The 22,435-nt window shown below is 55.5% G+C and overlaps 1 long non-coding RNA gene across 1 annotated transcript; it reads left to right on the top strand.

The window, feature by feature from the left end:
• The first annotated feature begins 5,082 nt into the window (after positions 1–5,082).
• LOC136993065 (uncharacterized) lies at positions 5,083–12,070 on the top strand. The gene is made up of 2 exons (XR_010885350.1): positions 5,083–5,281; positions 10,987–12,070. It is a non-coding gene; the product is annotated as an uncharacterized lncRNA (long non-coding RNA).
• The last annotated feature ends 10,365 nt before the right edge of the window (positions 12,071–22,435 follow it).

Genomic DNA, 22,435 nt, shown 5'->3' on the forward strand with positions numbered 1-22,435 from the left:
GTTGTTGCATGAACAGAGAGAAGAAACTGTCCCAGGAAACTCCTACCACACCCAGCTCCTTGTACCAGCCATTTCCAGCACTGGCCATTCACCATGGTCCTGGTGAGGGGTGATCTTTGAATGTGACCGGCTCTGTCTGCCTGCTGGGCTCAGTACATGTATGGAGGGAATGGCCACCCTGCCTGGCCTCCCTGCCTGGGCCCAGACCTCAGCACACTCCAGAGCATGGCTTTCTACTAACCCTGGGGGGACAGGATCAGGGCTGGGCAGGGGCTGGGGACTGGTGGGAGGCTGCCAGGCAGGAGGGCCATGGTGGCCAGGGCACCAAGGGCGGTCATGGGAACCATGCCTGCATGTGGAGTCAGGAGAGAATTCGGGAGTGTTAATTGTGGTCTGGACTATCTCCACCTGGTCAGGACCTTGAGAGACACCACCTGCTTTCACAGCTGGGGCAGTGTTAATCACTGCTGGCTGGAATCATCTCCTTCTCATCCCAGCTATGGGATGTCTCCTTGAGACCACCACCTCAAGAGTCAAGCAGTCATTGGCAAGCTACTTTCTTCAGTGCTGGAGTGCTGAAGGGGTCTTTGGCCACCCACCTACCCCATGTGTGTTGGTCATAACAATGATGGAGCAGAGCTGAACCCTGCAGCAGCCAAGAGCTAGGGAAGACCTGCACGAAGAGAACCGCAACTGGCCTCGTGACTCCATCTCCACCTTCCCCTGAAGGGTAGAAACAGGTTGGCCCCAGAGGCCATCCTGGGCTCTTTGTAGGTGACAGCAGGTTGGCCAACTTGTGGAACCCCTCGGGACGGGGATGGGGACACCCTCCCGCAGTTGCTTCCCTGGGATTGAGGGTACATTGGCCACTGAGGCAACACGTGGGTGAAATCCACCAGAATCAGTTTGCCTAGGTCATTCGTTTGGGTAGTTACAATTAGTCTAAATTAGCTAGATTTTCTGTTTACTAAACAGTTGCTGTTAGCACAACTTTTAGCATAATTAGAAAATAAATATTCCAGTTGGACTAAGTTTTGGGTGATAAGAATTGTTGCTTTGCACCGTTGCAACTTGTGCAGTAAATGCTAGTCTTTGAGACAAGTTGTGGAGTCGTGCAGTGAATCTCCTTCTCCCCTTTGCTCCCCTTGCTCCCACCACATGCTCATTCGGTGATTCCCCAAGTACCCCAAGATGCTCCTCAGCTGCCCCAAATCCTGCCTGGTGTCTGGGCTGGAGGCCACGGGCCAGGTGGGATGGATGGAGTGTTCTGCCAGAGACCCAGACATCCACAGGACCCAGGTGTCTGGGGTGACCCAATTCCTCCAGGGGCCCAGGTGTCCAGGGGTCTCAGACATCTGGGGGTGACCCAATTCTCTGAGGGGCCCAGGCATCCAGGGGTGACACAATTCTCTGAGGGGCCCTGGTGTCTGAAAGGCCCAGGTGTCCAGGGGTGACCCAATTCTCCGAGGGGCCCAGGTGTCCAAGGGTCCCAGGCGTCCGCAGGCACCCCAATACTCTGAGGGGTTCAGGCATCCCAGGGGACCCAGGCATCCAGGTACCCAATTCTCTGAGGGGCCCAGGTGTCCGGCAACAAGCCAGTTCTCAAAGGGCCCAGGCATCTGAGGGACCCAGGCATCCAGGGGTGACCCCACTCTGCAAGGGGCCCCGGTGTCTAGGGTGACCCAACTTGCTGAGGGGCCCAGGCGTCCGGGGGGTGACCGAAATATCTGAGGGGCCCAGGTGTCCCAGAGACCCAGGAGTCCAGGGGTGACACAATTTTCTGAGGGGTCCAGACCTCTAAGGGGCCCAGGCATCTGGGGGCAACTGAATGCTCTGAGGGGCCCAGGCATCCGGCCCCCACTGTCCCATAAATGGATGATGGGCCCAGGTGTCCCAAGGGACATCTGTAAACACAGGGGAGGGGGCAGGTGTGGGAACAAGAGAGAATTCAGGGAGAAAGATAAGGGGGCACACGGGAAAAACAGTACGTGGTAGCCAAAGTGCACCACCCTTTTGCAACATGAGTAACAAACCAGCTGGTGAAGGCCAGACAGTTTGTTCCAGCTGCACGGCGGAGGAAGGAGCGATATGGAGGTATCACGGTCCACCCCTGACCACAAAGAGTTGCATCCCAAAAAATAATTGCTGTTCACAGACTAACTGTTGACCTATAGTATCCCTAGCCTCATTATCTCTGATTACCATATTAAAAATCACACCCTTTGCTGCATAATGATATGTAAATAAGGGGAGCATACCCCCAACAACCACGCAAATGGCAATCTGGCCAATGAAGTATGTCTGCTGCGCTTCCACATGCCACCTTCAGCAACTATAAAACAGAGGATAGCTCACTAAAGTTTTTTGGAAGGGAAGAAAATTGAACCGCCGACCTGTTCACCAGAGATTGCTGATGAGCGAGCCTCCTTCTCCCTCCCCCAAACAGGGATGCCTCTTTGGTAAGACTTGCGCCTCCAACAAACGTTGGACATTACCCAGGAAAATATATTATTATTGAAAGCGCTTAATTGTTAGTTTGAGCTCATAGAAAGAAAACTTGTAGCAGCAAGTGCATTTATCAACGACAATTCGGAGAAAACGGCAAAATGGAAAACTGGGTCACCCATGGACACCTGGGCCCCTCGGAGAATCGTGTTGCCCTTGGATGCCTGGGCCCCTTGGAGAATCAAGTCACTCCTGGATGCCTGGGCCCCTTGGAGAATCAAGTCTGGGCCCCTTTGCAGAATCAAGTCACTCCTGGATGCCTGGGCCCCTTGCAGAATTGGCTCGCTCCAGATGCCTGGGCCCCTCGGACACCTAGGCCCCTTGCAGAATTGGGTCATCCAGGATGCCTGGGCCCTTTGTACATGATGATGGGCAGTCCAGGGGCTCCTGAGGGACTCAGGTGTCCAGGCACCCCCTCCATAGCTGATCCCCCACCCCTCGTGTACAGAGAACGGAGGTGTCAGGGCCCCCATACAGGGGCTGGAGAGTCCCCGGACGCCTGGGCCCCTCACAGGTGCAACCGTCCCGGCAGTGCCACTTGGCGTATGAGTCACAGCGGCTGCGCGCCCTGCCTCCTCTGTGGGCGGCGGCCAACCAGCATGCACGACAAGTGGTGCCAGCCAAAGGGTGCGCGGCACTGAGGGACGCATGGTGCAGCCAATGGCAGCGCAGCGCGGGAAGGAGGGTGCCGCTCCCCCTCCCCCAGCGATGGCAGCCTCGCTCCCGTGTGAGGAACCAGCGGCACCATTTCCCCCCCCCCCCCCAACTTGCCCCGAGCACCGGCAGGAAGCAGAAAAATGTGGAAATTCCCTCAAAAAGTGAGAAAAAAGCCTTATTTCCCCCCTTCTCCAGTGGGGTTAGAGAGGCTCCACGTCGGGGGGGGGGGTGTCAGACCGGCCCTGCCCCCCCCCGGAAACCTCTGTTTTTCTGTGGAAAAAATCCTTGGTTTTGCACCCAAAAAAGCAGAAATAAACAGAAAAATGTTAAATTGTGACTCTGGTCTCCCCCCAGACCGGTACAGGGGGCCCAGGCATCTGGGGGACCCGGTCGTTCAAATGTCCTTGAAACAGCATTTTTACCCTCTAAAATAACATCTCAAAAGGACCTTTTTGCAGTGTTTTCCTCCCCTCTCATTTCTTTTGGAAGTTTTTCTCGAGTTTTGCAGGTTTTTGGTATTGAGGACATCATAAAACCGATAATAAACCATAATAATAAACCATAATAAGTAAATTTTAGATTTTAGTGGATTTGGGGTTTTTTTTAGAGGGTTGGCGGGGGTTGGGGGGTTTTAAGGGGGTTTTGTGAGGAAGATTTCTCTTGTGTTTTTTTTCTGCAGTTTTTGAAGTTTTGATGGGTTTTGTGGCTTTTTGCATTTTTGTTAGGTTTTAGTAGGTTTTTGATTTTAGCAGGTTTGAGCAGTGTTTTAAGTGTGGGGTTTTAGCAGTGGGGGAGGGTTGGGGGGTTTTGTGGGTTCTTAGTGGATTTTAGGAGATTTTTAGCATATTGGGGCAATTTTAACAGGATTTTAGCAAGTTTTTGGCCTCTTCTCTTCCGCGTGTCCAAACGGGCTCCAAAAACCATTTTTTACTCTCGGAAAACTTCTGCCAAAATCAAGCTTTTTGAGGAGCCGTAAAAACGGACTTGTTTGACCCGGATAAAAATGCACAATATTAGTAAACTCAAAAAGAAAAAAAAAAGCAATTCCTACTCATAGTTTTGCCCCCCTGCCCCCAGGCCGGGTTTTGGGGCAGTTTGGGCCATTTTGTCCCCCCTCCCCCCCGAGCTGGGCTTTGGGGCAGTCTGGGACGTTTTGGACCCCCCCCCTCGGGCTAGGTTTTCGGGCAGTTTGGGCCGTTTTGCACCCCCGGGCCGGGTTTCGGGGGAGTTCGTAGCCCTCAGAGGTGCTCGGGGGCCGGGCCCAGGGCTGGCGGCGGGCCAGGGTCCTTCGGGGAGGCCTCACCGGTGTCCCCGGGCTCTCGGCGGCCGCGGCCCCTTCCCACCGCCGCTGAGGAGAAACGGTCGCCGTCGCCGCCACCGCGCCACCATGATGCCGCCGGCACTGCGCTTGCGCGAGTCGCTGCGCGGGAGGGGTGGTGTGCGGCTCCTGCGCACTGCGCATGTACTCTCCGCCGTTGCGGGAGGGGTGAAGGCTGCTCCTGCGCACTGCGCACACGCCGCTCTCTGAGCGGGCGGGGTGGTGTGCTGCTCCTGCACATTGCGCATGCGCAGATCGCAGAAGCCGTGGGAGCCTTGCAGCGGCACTGTACCACGCATACTCCTGCCGCGAACTGGCCGGGGGGGGGAGTATCCAGGGGAGTGTGCATGCGCGGTGGGGGGAGGGGGGAGGGGGGGGGGCTGCCTTCAGCATCCTGCGCATGCGCCTTCCTCCAAAGCGGGGAGGGGGTGGCTGCAGGACACCGTGCCTGCACCCGCCGCGAAACCGGGGTGGTGCTGTGCGCATGCGCTGGCCGGCGGACGGCAGGACCGCGCGGAAGGCACAGGGGCGCGGGGGCGGGCGCAGTCTGACGCATGCGCACCGGCGGCTGAAGCGCCGCTCATGCGCAGTGCGCTCCTCCCCTTCGGCGGGGGGGGGGTTGCTGCTCTCCCCGGTGACCGGTGGCGCCGAGCGGGGGGAAACCGGGAGCGACCGTGCGGCGGGGGGGTTCCCCCCCCCCCCGCACAGGCACCGGAAGCCGTTTGCACTGCACCGTTTATTGCTGTGGGCCCAGTTAGCCGAGCTTGGGGGGGACCTGGTGGGGTCACTCCGGAGGCAGAGGTGAGAGATCGAAGGTCACTCGCGGAGGGGCGTTCAGGAGGGTTTTGGGGGGATCTGGGAGGTCTGGGGAGAGTTTGGGGGCTATTGGGAGGGTTTAGGGGGCCAGAGGGGGGTTCAGGAGTGTTTGGGGGGGTCTGGGGAGGGTTTGGTGGGCTGCGGAGGGTTTGGGTAGGATATTGGGGGAGTCTGAGGTTTTGGGGCGATACTGTGGGTTTCAGGGGGGTCTGGGGAGTCTGGGGAGGGTTTTGGGGGATAGTGGGGGTTTCAGGGGCGTCTGGGGAGGGTTTAGGGGTGATCAGGGGAGTCTGGGGAGGGTTTGGGGGGGATGTTGGGGGGGTTCAGGGGGGTCTGGGAGGATTTGGGATATTGGGTTCAAGGGAGACTTGGGAGGGTTTGGGGGTCTATTGAGGGGGCTCAGGGGGGTCTGGGAATGTTTGAAGGCATTCGGGGGTCTGGGCAGGGTTTTGGGGGTTCAAGAGGGTCTGGGAGAGTTTGGGGGGTTGGGGTCTGGGGAGGGTTTTGGGGGAGATAACGGGTGTTTCAGGGGTTCTGGGAGGATTTGGGGGGATTTTGGGAGGGTTTGGGGGAGATATTGGGGGTGGGCAGGCTATCGGGTTTGGGGGAGATAGCAGGGGGGTCTGAAGGGTTTGGGGGGTATTGGATTGGGAGGGTCTCAGAAGGGTTTGGGGAGATATTGGGGGGGTTGGGGGATAGAGAGTTTGGCGGGGTCTGTGAATGGTTTGGGGGGCTATTGGGTTTTGGGGAGTCTCAGGATTTGGGGGGATATTGGGTGTTGGGGGGGCTACTGGGTTGGGGGGGATATAGGGTTTGGGGGGTCTGGGAAGGGTTTGGGGGGGCGAGGTTTTTTGGGACAAATCAGCAGCATTTTGGGGCCTGGCTTCAGCAGGCGCCCAGCAAGGCCGCTCTGGCCCTGGCTGCCCTTGCCTGAGGCGCTGCCGGAGAGCAAGGCTGCGCAGGAGGACGCCACTGCGTGGGGGGGGGGAGGGGGGCACGTGTTAGGCCATGCCCCCTGAGGAGGCCATGCCCCCAAACCGCACCACTCCCCCTTACAGGCAATGGGGGTCCTGCGGGGAGAGGGCTGGCTGCTGTGGGTGGTCGTGCCCCCTCTCTGCTGGCCATGCCCCCACCTGCCCAGCCATGCCCCCTGCCTGGCTATGCCCTGCCTGCTTAGCCCTGCCCCCCTCCCCACTGAGCCCTGCTCCCTAGCTGCACCATGACCCCTCTCCCCACCACTCCCCTCCCCAGCCAGGATCTGCCCTCTTGGCTCACCCTCCCCTCCCTCCCAGCCCCGCTGGCCACACCCCCCCACCTGGGATGCTCCCCATCGGCTGGCCCTGCCGGTGACCCTGCCCCCTCTGTCACGCACTGGCCTGGCCCTGCCTGCTGGCCACGCCCCTGACTCCCTTGGCCATGCCCTCTGCCAGCCAGGGCCCACCTGATTGGGCCTGCCCTGTGCTGGCCACGCCTCCACCTCAGCAACCCACCTCCTTTGCCCCCCCTGCTGCCCTTGCTCCCTGCCCCCTGGACATGCCCCCAGCAAGCAATGACCCCATTGGCCTGCTTCCCTGGCCATGCCCCCACCTGGTCACACCCCCCATTTTCCACCCCTTTCCCTGCACCTCTCCTGCCCAGCCACTGACCCTCCCTGCTTAGCCACGCCCCTGCCACTGGCCATGCCCCATTGGCTCAGGTCTCCCTGCTGGCCACACCCCCACTGCCATCCAGCCACGCCCTCCCACAGCAGCACTGCTCCCCAGTGAGCCACATCCCTCCCCATTTTCTACCCCGCCCACTGGCCACGCCCCCCCATGCCAGTCCCACCCCCTGCAGGAGGGGAGGAGGAGGGAGAACACACATGACCCGGGGGGAACCAGGTGCACACGTGTGTGCAGAGGGGTGGGGAGAACACATGTGATGGGGTGGGACCACACGTGACCTATTGGGGGTGGAGGGAGGGACAGCACACGTGACCCCCCTGCACACGTGTGTGACCACCCCTGCGCACACATGTGGGCCCAGTACCTGCACTGAGTCACCGTTGGGGCCACGTTGGGGACTGGGGGAGAGAGGCATCAGGGCCCTGGGGGGGTAACTAAGCAGGGGCTGGGTTAATTGCCCCTGGGGGGGTGATTATCCTTGGGGGGGGACTAGTTGCCCCTTGGGGGGGTATTTGCGTGCTTGGGGGGCTAGTTGACCCTTAGGGGGGTATTTATCCCCCGGGGGTGTATATGCCCACTTGGGGGGGGTTGCCCCATGTGTGTGTGGTGTTAATTACCTCCGGGGGGGTTAATTACCTCGGGGGGGGTATTTTCTCCTGGGGGCGTATTTGCCCCCTTGGGGGGGGCTAGTTTCCCCTTAGGGGGGTTATTTGCCCCCTTGGGGGAGGTTGTCCTATGTGTGTGGGGGTTATAGGCCACTTGGGGGGGAGTTAAATTGCCTGGGGGGGGATTTGTCCCTATGGAGGGGGAAATGTCCCTGTGGGAGGGGGAATTGCCCCTATGGGGGGTCAAATTGTCTCTCTGGGGGGGGTTGCCTCTATGGGTGGGATTTGCTCCTATGAGGCGGCAGATTGCCCCTATGGGGGGGAATTACCCCTCTGGGGGGGGCAGTGTTTGACCCCTTGGGGGGGGCAGTTGTTTCTCCTTGGGGGGGACCAAGTTGCCCCCTGGGGGGGAGTTAGTTGCCCCCCCCGTTCTCACTGCAGCCCATGCCCTGCACGAAGTACTTGAAGGCCTTGGTGAGCCTGGCCAGCTGCGGGGGGCTCCTGACCCCACCGTGACCCCCTGACCCCACTGTGACCCCCTGCCCCACTGAGGCCCCTCCTCTCCCTCACCGTTGTCCCCCCCACAAGCTTCGGGTGACCATTCCCCCCCGTGACATCTCTGACCTCACAGTGACCCTGCTTTGACCCCTGTGTGACCCCCCTCCCCCCCACTGTGACCCCAGAGCAACCTCCAATGACCCCCCTGGTGACCCTCACAGCAGCCCCTCCCCCCGCACAGTGACCCCTCAGAGACCCCCCCCCCCATAAACCCAGGGCGACCCCCCCTGTCGGCCCTGCCATGACCCCTCTGTGACCCAGGGCAGCCCCCAAAGCTCCCCATGATCCTGCACTGACCCCTGACCTCCCCCAGAACCCCTGCCCCCTCCTCACCTGAGTAAGCTGTGGCTGCCCCCCACCGTCGGCCATCTGCAAAGAGACACCACCCCCCGGGGGGGGGGAGGACGAAGATCAGGGCCGGGGACATCAAAGGGCAGGGGTCGGGGTCAGGGATCAGAGGCCAGGGGTCACCTTGAGGAAGGAGGTCTGTGTGGGGTCCAGCCTGGCGTTCCACTCCACCTGCGGGGGTTGTTCTAAGGGGGTCACCATGGGGGGGGCATTGGGAGCGGTCACCATGGGGGGGAAGGTCAAGGGTCACCAGAGGTGGGGTCAGGGCAGTCAGGAGGGCTCAGGGCCCATTTTGGGGGAGGCAAGGGGGCTCATTCCTATGTGGCGGGGGGGGTCACCATGGGGCTCAGGGGGCCCCACGGGGGTTGAGGGTCATGTTGGGGGTTGCAGGCGCCCATTGTCCTGGGGGGGGGGGGAGGGTGTCACTGCAGGGGGGGTCATGTGTGGCAGAGGGGTCAGGGGTCACGTAGGGGGGTCGGGGGGGTTGCTCGCTTGAAGGTGCTGTCGTGCACAGCCCAGTGACCTAAGGAAGCATCATCTTGTAGGCCTTGGTGGCAGACGCACCAACAAAGGGAACAAAGACCTCAGTTCTGTTGGAGACTTTCAGCCTTGGCATTGCCCTCAGTCATCTCCACCACAGGTGGTCCTAGGCTGTCACAAACCTGCACCTGTTTCCCTGCCACCTGTAGACACACAACCTGCTTCCCCACCTCGTTCTCACCCCAGGATCTTCATACCTCTACTGATGTCCCTCTGTCCTTGCTGGCTGTTCCTTGAAACACAAAGCCAGGGGCTAAACACGGAGCCCCTCTGGGTGCCCACTTGCACCACAGCACTACCCTACAAGTGATATTCTTTTTACCCAAAGTCCAGTCTGAACCTCTCAAGATGCAGTTTGTGGCTCTTTCCCCTTCTCATGCTCTTTCCCACTACCAAGAAAAGCTCCCTCATCTCTGAAACCACCCTTCAAGCAGTCACAGGTGACTACTGTACTGGCCTTAGCCTCCACTTCAGCAGGATAAAGAAGCCCAGGTCCCTCAACCTCTCCATACAGGCGACATGCTTCAGGCCCCCAACCCCATCTGGGCAGACCTCCTCTGCACCCTCTCCAGTTGCTCCCCATTCCTCCAGCACTGGGCAGCCCACACTGGGACACACTATCCTAACACAGTCCTGTATGTGGCTGGCCTCATTTGTCGTAAGCATGCACCACACGCTCATATGGCATCCCCCGTAACATCCAGGGCCTTCTCCTCAGGGTCACTTCTCTGCCGGTCAGGTCTCTGCCTGTCCTGATGCATGTATTGTTCTGTCCCACTTATGAGCCTTTCAAACAGGACCGGATGTGGGGTATACCCCTGCATACCCCACCTTCACCTGGCTTCCTGGTCAAGCATGACCCATTCATGAGAACCCTCTGAGCTCCATCATCCAACCAGCTTTTTGCCCCTCTGCATGTCTACTGGACATCCACTACTCTCCTCTCCTCCACAAGTGCAGGTCTTTTATCACAAAAGGCAATCAGGTTGCTGAGGAATGATTTACCTTGGGTAACTCCATGCCGACTGTTCCCAGGCACCTTCAGGATGTGCCCAGAAATGTAATTGGAGAGGACTGGCTCCATGACACACTCCTCACCAATGTGAGGCTGAATGGCCTGCAGCTCCCCAGGTTGTCCTTGTGGCCTTTTTTGAAGATGGGCAGAACCTCTTCCTTTTTCTGCTTATTGGGACTTCCCTTGATCTCCACAACCTTTCAAAGATGACAGCAAGCAGCCTTGCTGTCACAGCAGCCAGCTCTCTTTTTTCTCATGTTCACATGGAACTTCCTGTGTTTCAGTTTGTGCCCATTGCCTCATATCCTGTCACTGGGCACCACCGAAAAGAGTCTGGCCCCATCCTCTTGACACCCTCCCTTTAGATATTTGTATACATTGATAAGATCCCCTCTCAGTCTTCTCCAGGCTGAACAGGCCCAGCTCTCTCAGTCTTTCCTCATAAGAGAGATGTTCCAGTCCCCTAATTATCTTTGTAGCCCTTCGCTGGACTTGCTCCAGCAGTGCCACATCCCTCTTGTACTAGGGAGCCCACAACTGGACACAGAACTCCAGATGTGGCCTCAGCAGGGCTGAGGAGAGGGGGAGGATCACCTCCTTTGACCTGCTGGCAACACTCTTCCTGATGCACCCCAGGATACCATTGACCTTCTTGGCCACAAGGGCACAATCCTGCCTCATGGTTAACTTGGTGTCCACCAGCACTCCCAGGTCCTTCTCCACAGAGCTGCTTTCCAGCAGGTCAACCCCCAACCTGTGCTGCTGCATGGGGTTATTCCTCCCTAGGTGCAGGACCCTGCACTTGCCTTTGTTGAACTTCATGAGGTTCCTCTCCGCCCACCTCTCCAGCCTCTCCAGGTCTCTCTGAATGGCAGCACAGCCCTCTGGTGTATCCACCACTGCTCCCAGTTTTGTATCGTTGGCAAACTTGGTGAGGATGCACTCTGTCCCTTCATCCAGGTCACTGAAGAAGAAGTTGAACAAGACTGGATCCAGTACTGACTCCTGGGGGACACTGCTAGCTACAGGCCTCCAACTAGACTCTCTGCCGCTGAGCACAACCCTCTGAGCTCTGCCATTCAGCCACTTCTCAATCCACCTCACTGTCCACTCATCTAACTCACACTTCCTGAGCGTACCTATGAGGCTGTTATGGGAGACAGTATCGAAAGCCTTGCTGAAGTCAAGGGAGACAACATCCACTGCTGTCCCCTCATCTACTCAGGCAGTCATTCCATCATAGAAGGCTATCAGATTGGTTAAGCATGATTTCCCCTTGGTGAAGCCATGATGACTACTCCTGATCACCTTCTTGTCCTCCACATGCTTGGAGATGTCCTCCAGGATGAGCTGCTCCATCACCTTTCCAGGGATGGAGGTGAGGCTGACTGGCCTGTAGTTCCCTGGGTCCTCCCTCTTGCCTTTTTTGAAGACTGGAGTGACATTGGCTTTCTTCCAGTCTTCAGGCACCTCTCCTGTTCTCCATGACCTTTCAAAGATGATGGAGAGTGGCCTAGCAATAACATCTGCCAGCTCCCTCAGCACTCATGGGTGCATCCCTTTGGGGCCCATGGATTTGTGGGTGTCAGGTTTGCCTAAATGATTTCTAACCCGATCATCCTCAACCAAGGGATAGTCTTCCCTTTTCCGGACTTTCCCTCTTGTCTCCAGGGTTTGGGATTCCTGGGGCCTGGCCTTAGCAGTAAAGACTGAAGCAAAGAAGGCATTCAGTAACTCCGCCTTATCTGTAGCTCCCCTCTGACATGCTAGGGCTGGGGCTCGGCACAGCTTTTCCCTGGGGAGCTCCCTGAGGAATGGCTCTGGGGGATCCTCCACCTTTGCCCTGGCAGCAGCACCAGCGCTCAGGGTGCCGGGGTGGACGTGCACAGAGGGTGGAAGGGGAACAGGCTGCCCAGGGGAAGCATTGAGACCTTGTGCGTGTGTGCAGGGATGGAATGAGGAAAGCCAGAGCTCAGCTGGAGCTGGCACCAGAGACCTTGGACATGGAAAGGGCTGGGGTATTATTAAATGACTCTTAAATGATCCCCTGGTGTCTGGAAAGTCTGAGCACCCATGTCCTGCGCAGTCTGGGCTTGGCCCCACGTGGGGGACAGCTGTGCTCCAGGATCTGCTGGGAGCTGGTGCAGAAGAGAGGCCATGCAAGGCTGGCCTTTTCCTCTCCGTCAGGATATGGAGACCTGCAGGAGGATGGAGCTGGCCATGGACAACTCCACAGCTGGGGTGAGCAGCCAGCACGGGAAAGGGGTGATGTGAGGGGCTGGTGTGGGACAATGGCCCTGGGGGAGCTTCCCCAGTGTGTCCATGCAACACAGGGAACAACCTGGGCTCTTCTCTCCTGCACCCTCCATGTCCTAGGGCCTTTCCCAGGAGACCTGCATTTGCCCTGCAAGTACATGTCTGTGTGCTCCCACATTGCCATTCACACGCAGTAGCTGCCTGCTGGCATTTTTCCTCTCCTGGACCCTTCCCAGCCGAGACCAGACACTCCCCAGCTCTCCCCACCTCCCCTGCCCTCTCCCCAGACCACCCAGCAGAGCAGCCCAGGCTGGGGGGGCCCCCGCAGCAGTGCCTGCTGCAGGGGGCTGCAGAGCTCTGGGCACTCACTCCACAGCCACAGCCCCTCTGAAGGGCACAGCAGCTCCTGGGGGGCAGAGAGGGGTGTCAGCCTCCCCATCAGCCCCAGGGCTGGGGGCCAGCAATGGCACAAGGAAATGGAAGCCAGTCACTCCACGTATCCACTGCTCTCATGACCAGGAGATCCTTAACCCTGGCTGCCTGCAGCCCCTCTGGCCAGCCCCTCTCCTTAGGACAGCACAAGAGGCCTGACCCTGGGGCTCCTCAGGCAACTCCAGTGACAGAGCAGCCTGTCCTGCGCTGACACACGCAGAAACAGGTTTTCATTTATTCTTCCCCACAAGCACACAGTTGCTCCTTTGCTCTTCTCCAGGGACGTCCCAGCTCCCCAGAGAGCCTTTCCCCAGGTCAGTGTGTCCGTGCTGACCTGCCTGGCCATTCCTGCAGCCCTCCCCTGTGCTCCCCACAGGGCCCTGGGCTGGCAGTGCTGCTCTGCAGGGCGAGCGGGCTGTGGGGCACGAGGTGACTCCACATTGGCCATGCTGGTCATGGCAGAGCCTGCTGGACCAGCATCATTGCACCTGACACCCCCTCCCCAGGGTCTGTGGCTGTGGAAGATGCTTGGAGCAATCACAGGGCATTCCACATTGCTCAGGATGTGTTCAGAGACCAGCCCACTCCCTCTCCTGAGATTTGGTGCATTCCTCAGTTTGGCCCTTTACCTTTGGGTGACTCCACTTGGTTTTGGGAGTCTACACTCACTGCCCCTTCCAGGCACACACTGCCCCTGGAGATCCACTCTGCTCTCTGGGTGGCTCCACATTCCCTTCCAGAAGAAGGGTATCTGTCACCAGCCCAGTAATATGTGGGACAGTCCCTGGCACAGACCTCCTGACCACTCACCCTCCTCAAGGGCACTGGGCACCCTCAAGAGATGGCTGAATACAGCCCTCATTCCCTGACACATCACCCTATGAGTTCCTTAGCCCATGGAAAACCCAGGCATGGCAACAGGGCCTTTTCAGGTGCAATTCCCTGAGCGCATTCTTGGCTCACGCTTGGGAAGAAGAGCCCAGTCTTGAGGCACTGTGCTGAGGAGATCCCCTTTTATTACAGAGTTGCTGCAAGGGAGGCCAGCTCTGACACAGTGCTTGGCAGATTTACAGAAAGCCTCTGGGTCAGACAGACTGGGTTTGTGCCTCTGGAGAAAAGTGGGAGGAATTCAAACACTTGTGCACAAACATGACTATCACTCCCAAAGCACAAGAGCTGCCTGAGATAAACTGGGAATTGCTTGTGAGGAGAGATGGACAGCTTATTGCTGATGAACTAGTACAAGTTGAATCAGTTTCTTCAGTGCATCCTTGAGCTCTTTGTTCCTCATGCTGTAGATGAGGGGGTTCACTGTTGGAGGCACCACTGCATACAGAACAGCCATCACCAGATCCACAGCTGGGGAGGAGATGGAGGGGGGCTTCAGGTAGGCAAAGATGATAGTGCTGATGAACAGGGAGAGCACAGCCAGGTGAGGGATGCACATGGAAAAGGCTTTGTGCCGGCCCTGCTCGGAAGGGATCCTCAGCACAGCAGTGAAGATCTGCACGTAGGACAACACAATGAAAATGAAACACCCAAAGAATAAACAGGCATTAACCACAATAAGCCCAACTTCCGAGAGGTAGGAGTCTGAGCAGGAGAGCTTGAGGATCTGCGGGATTTCACAGAAGAATTGGTCCACTGTATTGCCTTGGCAGAGTGGTATCGAAAATGTGTTCCCAGTGTGCAGGAGAGCATTGAGAAAACCACTGGCCCAGGCAGCTGCTGCCATTCTGACACAAGCTCTGGTGCCCATGATGGTCCCGTAGTGCAGGGGTCTGCAGATGGCAACAAAGCGGTCATAGGCCATGACTGTGAGAAGACAATACTCAGCTGAAATGAAAACGGCACATAAAAATATCTGTGCAGCACATCCTGAGTATGAAATGGCCCTGGTGTCCCACAGGGAATTGGCCATGGATTTGGGGACAGTGGTGGAGATGGTGCCAAGGTCCAGAACAGAGAGGTTGAGGAGGAAGAAGTACATGGGGGTGTGGAGGTGGTGGTCGCAGGCTATGGCTGTGATGATGAGGCCATTGCCCATGAGGGCAGCCAGGTAGATGCCCAGGAAGAGTGAGAAGTGCAAGAGCTGCAGCTCCCGTGTGTCCGCAAATGCCAGGAGGAGGAACTCATTGAGGGAGCTGCCATTGGACATTTGCTCCTTTGGGGCACAGAGGGACTGTCCAAAGAGGAAGAGACAGTGACAAGTTAGAACAGGCTTCTCTGAGTAAAACTCTTTGCATTTCTTATGAAACCTCCTGCGTGTCCTCTGTCCTTTACCTTCATTCAGCTCTCTGTCTTGAGCTCTAGTTTGCACTGGCTGAGTGTGCCATGTGGAGCAGGGGCCTCTGCCGATGATCTCCAGTGGTGTCAGTTCTGCTCTGCTGGGGGTTTAAATGGAGGGAGGTGACAAACATTCCCAGGTATTCGGTGGGGATAGGAGTGGCTTGGGTGCCATGAGCTGAGCTAAGGAGACTTGGTCCAGTGACCCAGTGCGAAGTTTCTCTATTTACCATAAGGAGAGATGAATATAGCACTGTGACCGGCAGGAAACCGCCACAATGGAAGAAGGCTCAGGGGAGATGGGCAAGGGTGATGTGCCCATGAAGCTCAGGGGATAAGGTAGAGTGTGACTTAGCACCACTGTGACACAGAAAGCTGGCTTCATCTCAGCACAAAGGCGACCAGAGGGTGGCCTTTGTTTTAGATAGACAGCTGTGTCAGTTGAGTGGATCACCTGACTACATCCCAATTGAGTGGATCAGCAGGTGTAAATGTTTCTCTCTGATTTCATCAAAACTGTGTGAATGTCTCCCTGAGTTCCCAGACCAGCATGGGCAGAAGTGTGTTGTGGCTCAGCCTAACATAAAGTACAAAAACTGAACAATGAACAAAAGAATTTCAGAGAGAGCAAGAGGCTTGAGCTGGTTTCAACCCACGTATTCCTTCTGAATGACTGGGGATGTCCCAGCGTTGTAATGGTGAGCATATTATAGAGGCCAGGAAAGGGGATCACCTTTTTATTATGATTGAACTGTATATTGCAGTTGCTGTATTTTGCTAAGCACAACTTACGCTTGTACTGTGATTTCAGTACACTGCTCTATCACTCTGCTAAATCAAAAATCCCATGTAACATCAAATATCATCAAAGAAGCAAATTTTGATATTAAACAGTACACTCTCCACGTGTGGCATATCTAAAAGAACCTGCTCAGACACTATTGGACTCTGACAAGCTCTCATGCCAGCTGTCTTGGAAGGGGAAAATCCTTGTGAGGGATTCATCTCCTTGCCCTCTTCAACAGAGGTGTCTGCATCTGGATCATCACACCAGCTCCCACTCCAGCAAGGGAGAGAAAGAGTCAAGTGAAAGCAAGGGCGGGCCCTACCCTCTCTAGACATCTCTGTCCCAATGAGATAGACCCTGTCCTCATGCCAATTTACCATCTGTGCTCTTTCTCCAGGCACCGTAGTGGGAGTGGGAAGTGACTAGCTCTGATGCACACATGCTGCAGCAGATTGCATCCACCCCTTATGTGGAAGGGCAGTTCAACATTTAGGCACCTATTTTCTCCAGAAAATAATCTTCAGTGGAGGAATCTGATTATATATTGATTTAGATGCCCCCATCTCACCGTGGGAGCATTCTTTGACAGGGTAGAAATCTTTGGCATTTCAATTGCTCTCAGCATGAGCACTTGTGCATCCCAAGGGGAAAAAAGGTCTCAGTGTGACTTTGTACAGAGTCATGGGATCTGGTCTGTCACTGAGTCTTGCCTCTCACTGCCTTGTGCTTGCACCTCTCTCAGCAGGAGAGACAGGACAATCACACTCAGATGTTCCTCTCAGAAAGAGACTGGACTGAGCTAAGAGCAGAGGAATTTAGTTTCACAGGAAACATTTCCAAATTCTTTTCTCTCAGCCCAGATATAGAGAGTGTGATGAAGAGCGAGACAAGCTCATTCCCCTACCCTACAGAGTGCGTTTCCTGGAGCTGCACAGGTTAAAAGGGGGCTGGGGCAACCTCATTCCCATGCAGACCCCTCTGCTGCACAACTTGCAGCATTGGTGTCAGAACTGCAGCTGAAACTTCCCACCCCAGAGAGGCCGAGAGCAAGAAGAGGAGCGTTATGGACAGGAGGGGAAACAAGAAGCATCACCATGATCCTGCTGCCAAGGGAGGCAAGGAGAGAGAGACGGACGGGAACTCAGGAAAGCCTTCACCTTACCAGCTAGGCATGCTTCCTCACAGACAGTGCAATTGCAGGGCAGTCACTCTCAGTCCCTTTGTCGGGCACCTCTCCTCTGCTGGAGGTCTGGCTGCAGAGAAGGTAGTTCATGCCCTGGACCCCATGGCTGTCAGGGCAGAGGCTCTGCTTCATGGGAGAGGAGACACAGGGAGCTTGCTCAGAGGAAGGTGTCTGCATTGGAGGGACTGAGCATGACTTGCCCAAATCCATCATCCCATGATTTTTCTGTTAGCAATTCCCTCTCATTCCCTGCCCATTTTTGCTACCTGGAGCTGTCCCTGCTGCCTGGAGCTTTCTCTCTCCCAACATCATTTCCCTGTCGGTGCTCACAGACCCTGTCCCACCCTCTGTGGGTGCAGTTCTGCCCTACAGAAACCTTCCAGGACTGAGACCTGGGCAAGGGCATCTCTGTGCCTGCAGGTCCTCAGGAGCAGGTCACATACATAAACCCTGAGGAAGCCATGAAGGTGATGCTGGTGTTGCTGTAGGTGGAGGTGGGGTGCAAAGGGTTTGCTGAGCTTTCTCACAGACCTTTTGAACTCTGAGAGGGAAGGTTTGTGAGTCCCAGTCCCTTGGCAAACCAGAAAACTCTTTCCCTTTTTCTCCCTGCCAACATTAGGAAATTAAAAGCCCTGGAAGGAAAGCTCCTTCCCTTTCAAGTAGCCTTTTTTCCACCTTCCTCTGCGGTGCAGGGACACTGCTCTGAATCACAGCCCTGGGAAGACCTGGGTGCATATCCCAGATTAAAAGCCTTGCAGCCAGAGACTTACTGTGTCAAGGGCTGTGAAGATTTCTCCCACAAGGAGCTCTCCTCTGTCCTCCCACTCCACACTGCCTTGCACTTCTCTCTGCCTTGTCTCCTCTCATGTCAGCAGCAGCAGGCAGTGCCCAGAGCCCTGCTGCTCTATGCAGCGGAGCTGCTCCTGCACACAGCTGTCTCTGGGCAGTGCTGCCCGGTTGCCATGAGCTCCCTCAGTCCCAGGAGCCTGGCCCCACACAGGAGCAGAGGCCCAGCTGAAGACATATATTTCTCTGTCCCTTGTGCTCCCTCCTCCTGGGAAATGTTCACTGGAACAAACTAAAATAATCACTGATGGTCCCTCTCTGAGCAATACAGAGTGACCAGTTACAGCATTGTCACTTGTTTCATCAGACGATGATTTCATCAGAGGATGGTTATCTACAAGAGGTGGAAACATCCCACCCTGGAAATCCACATTCCCATGTCTTAACTAGGCAGGACACCTAGAAGTGGACAAGAATGGAGGTCATTCACCCATGGTTCAGCTTTTCATTCAGATGAGTCAGTCTGGGCATCGCATGCCCACTTAGAAGCCCCTGGGCTGGAGTGGGATTCTGATCCCTCCTGTGAACTCCACAAACACACAGGAGGTGGGATTTCCCCTTGCAAAAAAAGGAAGTGTGCACAACACAGATGTCTGCATGGGAACTTCTTGTCTAAGCTCTCGTTATAATCACTAGAGATAGAGGGTGGGAGTCAGCTGCTCAACACACAAACACCTGGTGACACTGGAAGAGACAGCGGTGGACCAAGGCATGTGCCAGAGTCTTCTTGCTCTGATGGAGCAACTATGAGACCCCCATCCTTCTAGAGCATGAGTTGGGGGCCAGGTGGAGAATTCCCTTGGCCAGCTGAAATGACACTAGATGCCTCCTACTACTAGAGCTCCACTCACTATAAAGCTGAGACATAGGGAGATCCCAATGTTACAAACAGCTAATGCAATTCAGTGTAGACACTTGATTTAATGACATACATAGAAATAGGCTGTCAGGGCCATGTTGGATGCCTGGGGTGTCTAGCACATCCACATGACTCTAGTAGTTCCAGCATGGGATTTGCAGGAAGCCATGCCTTTTTTGGAGTGGTTGCTGGGCAAGTGCCCCAGGGCATCTTGGGTTTCCTGTGTGTGTCCAAACAAATGAATCCCACCACTGCCTTTAGGCACTGTCTGTACTGTCTATATCCAAGCATGCTGCACAAATGGGAGACACATCACACCAAGGGCTCCACTCTGGTCTCTGCACTTTCCAGTCCTTCTAGCTCTCCTCCTCCTGAACCCCTTCTCACCCCCCAGGATGATATGAATAGGGACTGGGCTAATGATGTCCTCAGGGTGGCTGGATCACAGAACCAGGGACTTCTTCAGTGGCACCTTGTCCTTCCTGGAGATCAGCTCACCTCTGTCACAGTCCCAGTGGCGCCACAGAGTCAGCTCAGGCAGCAAACCCCTCTCCTGCCATTCCTGCATGGCCCAGCTCTGTTTCTGCCTGGCCTTGGGCACTGCAGGGTTTGCTCTCTTACTGGGAACCTCCTTTCACCATGACATTGCCACCTGCTATCTATGCCAGCATGTCACCACTTGCAATCAAAGCCTTTGCATCCATATGATTCTTGGTGACAGGTTTCCCTGTGACAGATCTTCAGTCAGCACCACAGCTGAGATGCAGAAGCCAAAATATGTGCAAACATATGCAGTCTGGGGTGCAGCCAGGAGCAGATGGAGATGCACAAGCTGTCACAGGACTGCCCCATGGATGGAATAACTGAGATGTGGTTGGATCACTCGCATGACTGGAGTCCTTCCATGGCAGGGTGCAAGTTCTTCAGGAGAGACCACCAGGGAAGATGAGGAGGGAGATACCCTATGTGTGAAGGGGTAGCTTGGATGTATGCAGCTCTTCCATGGGATGGACAAAGGGAGGCAGCTCTGAACAGCAGAGGAGCTCAGGAAAGCCAGCAGGTCATTAAGCACCCGTCAAGCACAAGAATGCTCCATACAAACAGTTTGTAAAATTAGTAGCCATCTCTGGACCCCAGCTTGGCTAAACAGGGAACTCGCACATGAGCTCCAGGGCAATAAGGCAGCATACAGAAAGGGGAAGAAGGGGGAGGCTGCAAAGGAGGAATTTAGAGATATTGTCCAGCAAAGTAGGGATGGTGTTAAGGAAGCCAAAGCTCCTCTGCAATAGAGATGCTTGCAGGGGATGTGAAGGACAGGAAGAAGAGCTGCTACTGCTTCAGTGACAGTGAAAGAATAAAAAAGGAATATGTGGGCTCACAGCTGAATGGGCCAGAGATTCTAGTAGAAGCAGATGTAGATATGTCTGAGGAAGTCAAGTCCTTCCTGGCTTCCGTCTTCACCAACAAGGTCTCCCAGGGTGTTGTGCCTAGAGTCAGGTCTCCTGAGGAGAAAAACAACCCGCAGTGCTTAAGTCTTGAGTGAGGAATGACTTGCAAGAACTCAACCCAGAGAAGTCTATGGGATTGGATGGCTGGCATCCATGGACACTGAGAGAGCTGGCTGCTGTGACAGCAAGGCTGCTCGCTGTCATCTTTGAAAGGTTGTGGAGATTGGGGGCCGTGGGGGGGGGGAGTACCAATGATCAAAAGTAGGAATATGTTGTGCCCATCTTCTAAAAAGGCGCCAAGGACAAACCAGGGAGCTGCAGGCCATTCAGCCTCACGTTGGTGAGGAGTGTGTCATGGAGCCAGTCATCTCAGATCACATATCTGGGCACATGACAGAGAAGAAGGTGCCTGGGAACAGTCAGCATGGAGTTACCCAAGGTGAATCATTCCTCAGCAACCTGATTGCCTTCTGTGATAAAAGACCTGCACTTGTGGAGGAGAGGAGAGTAGTGGATGTCCAGTAGACATGCAGATGGACAAAAAGCCGGTTGGATGGTCAAGATCAGAGTGTTAACATGAATGGGTCATGCTTTACTGGGAATCCAGGTAAAGGTGGCGTATGCAGGGCTATATCCCTCATCCTGTCCTGTTTGAAAGGCTCATCAGTGACCTGCAGAATGGAAATCCCATCATGATTGTAGATGACACCTAACTGGGTAGAAAAGTCATAAGCTCAAGGGCGGCCATTCAGAGGGACCTCAGCAGGCAGTAAGAATGGGCTGTCAGGAACTTTCTGAAGTTCAGCAAGGACAAATACCAGGTCCTGCACCTGGGATAGAGCAACACCCTGCAGTGATAGGGGCTGGGGAGTGCCTGGCTGGGCAGCAGCTCTGTGGAGAAGGATGTGGGAGTCTTTGTGGGCAGGGAGCTGAGTGTCAGCCAGCAGCATGCCCTGGCAGCAAAGGAGGCCGCAGTGTCCTGGGCTGCATAGCCAGGAGATCGAAGGAGGTGATTATCCCCCTCTACTCAGCATCGTTAGAGCCCATCTAGATACTGCATCCAGTTGGAGCTCCCTGTAGAAGAACACTGTTGATCACTTGGAGTGAGTTCAGTGGCAGGCCCCCAAGGTGGCTGGGGGCAGGAGCACTTGCCCTGTGAGGAGAGGCTGAGGGAACACGGCTTGTTCAGCTGGAAAGGGAAAGGCTTTGCAGGGGACTCATAGCATCTTCCCAGCTCAAGGTTACCACCAATAAAGAACCAGATTTTTGCAGCGGCTCATGGCAGGAGCATATGAGGCAATGGCTATAAGCTGACACAAGTGCAGTTAAAATTAGCTACAAGGGAGAAAAATCAAAGAGGGTAATGAAGCATTTGAAGTGGGGTCCAGAGAGATTATGGACTCTCTCTTCTTGGATGCTTGCAGGACGCAGCTGCACAAGGCCCTGAGGAACTTGGTGTGAATTCAGCGTTGATCCTGATGTAAGCAGAAGGTTGGACTCGAGACCTCCCAAGGTCCCTTCCTACCTGAATGATTCGGTGATTCTGTCATCTCTGGCGATAGGCACTGCAATTCTTGCAGGCAGGAATATCTTTTCTGCATGTGGTTAGCACCAGATATGGTCTCTCCAGAGCCAGCCCTTCTGAGTGGTGTGAGGTTTCCCCTTGGGCCTGAAAGATCTTAAGTTCGAAGTTTAATTGTGAACAACTGCTTGTCCAGAGTGGGCCCTCCTCACAGCATACAATACCTGTGCATTACCACATGATGTTCTTCACCATTGTGAATGATGGGAAGATGAGGGTCTGCAAGCGTTACTTGCAACAAGAGAGGTTCGGGCTGGGGATAAGGAAAAAAATTTATACCTAATGAGATGGTGAAGCACTGGGGCAGGTTGTCCAGAGAGGCTGTGCCCTCTGGGCCAAAAAGCATCTCCATCCTTGGAGGTTTTCAAGGCCTAAATGAATAAAGCCTTGAGCAGCCTGGTTGGACCTGACAGCTGACCCTGCTGTGAGCAGGAGGTTGCGTTGGAGACCTCCTGAGGTCCTTTCCAGCCTGAATCATCTTGCATTTCTTTCCACACCGGCTCTTCCCTTGTTGATGGTAGGGAAAGCACTCAGGTTCCCTGTGATCATGGAAGTAAATCAGACATACGCATGGTCAGAACAAGTGCAGCGGTCTTGTCCTGTTCCAGTCAGTGCTGCTCAGGTGTAGGACTGCTTCACAGCTACCCCCAAACAGCCCTGATCATATCCTTTACTTCAACCCCCCCGCCCTTTTCTTTTCCCTCTTTTCCCCTTTCCAAGTTCTTCCCTT

Source organism: Apteryx mantelli, chromosome 11, assembly GCF_036417845.1.
Source record: "Apteryx mantelli isolate bAptMan1 chromosome 11, bAptMan1.hap1, whole genome shotgun sequence".
NCBI classification, from domain to species: domain Eukaryota; kingdom Metazoa; phylum Chordata; class Aves; order Apterygiformes; family Apterygidae; genus Apteryx; species Apteryx mantelli.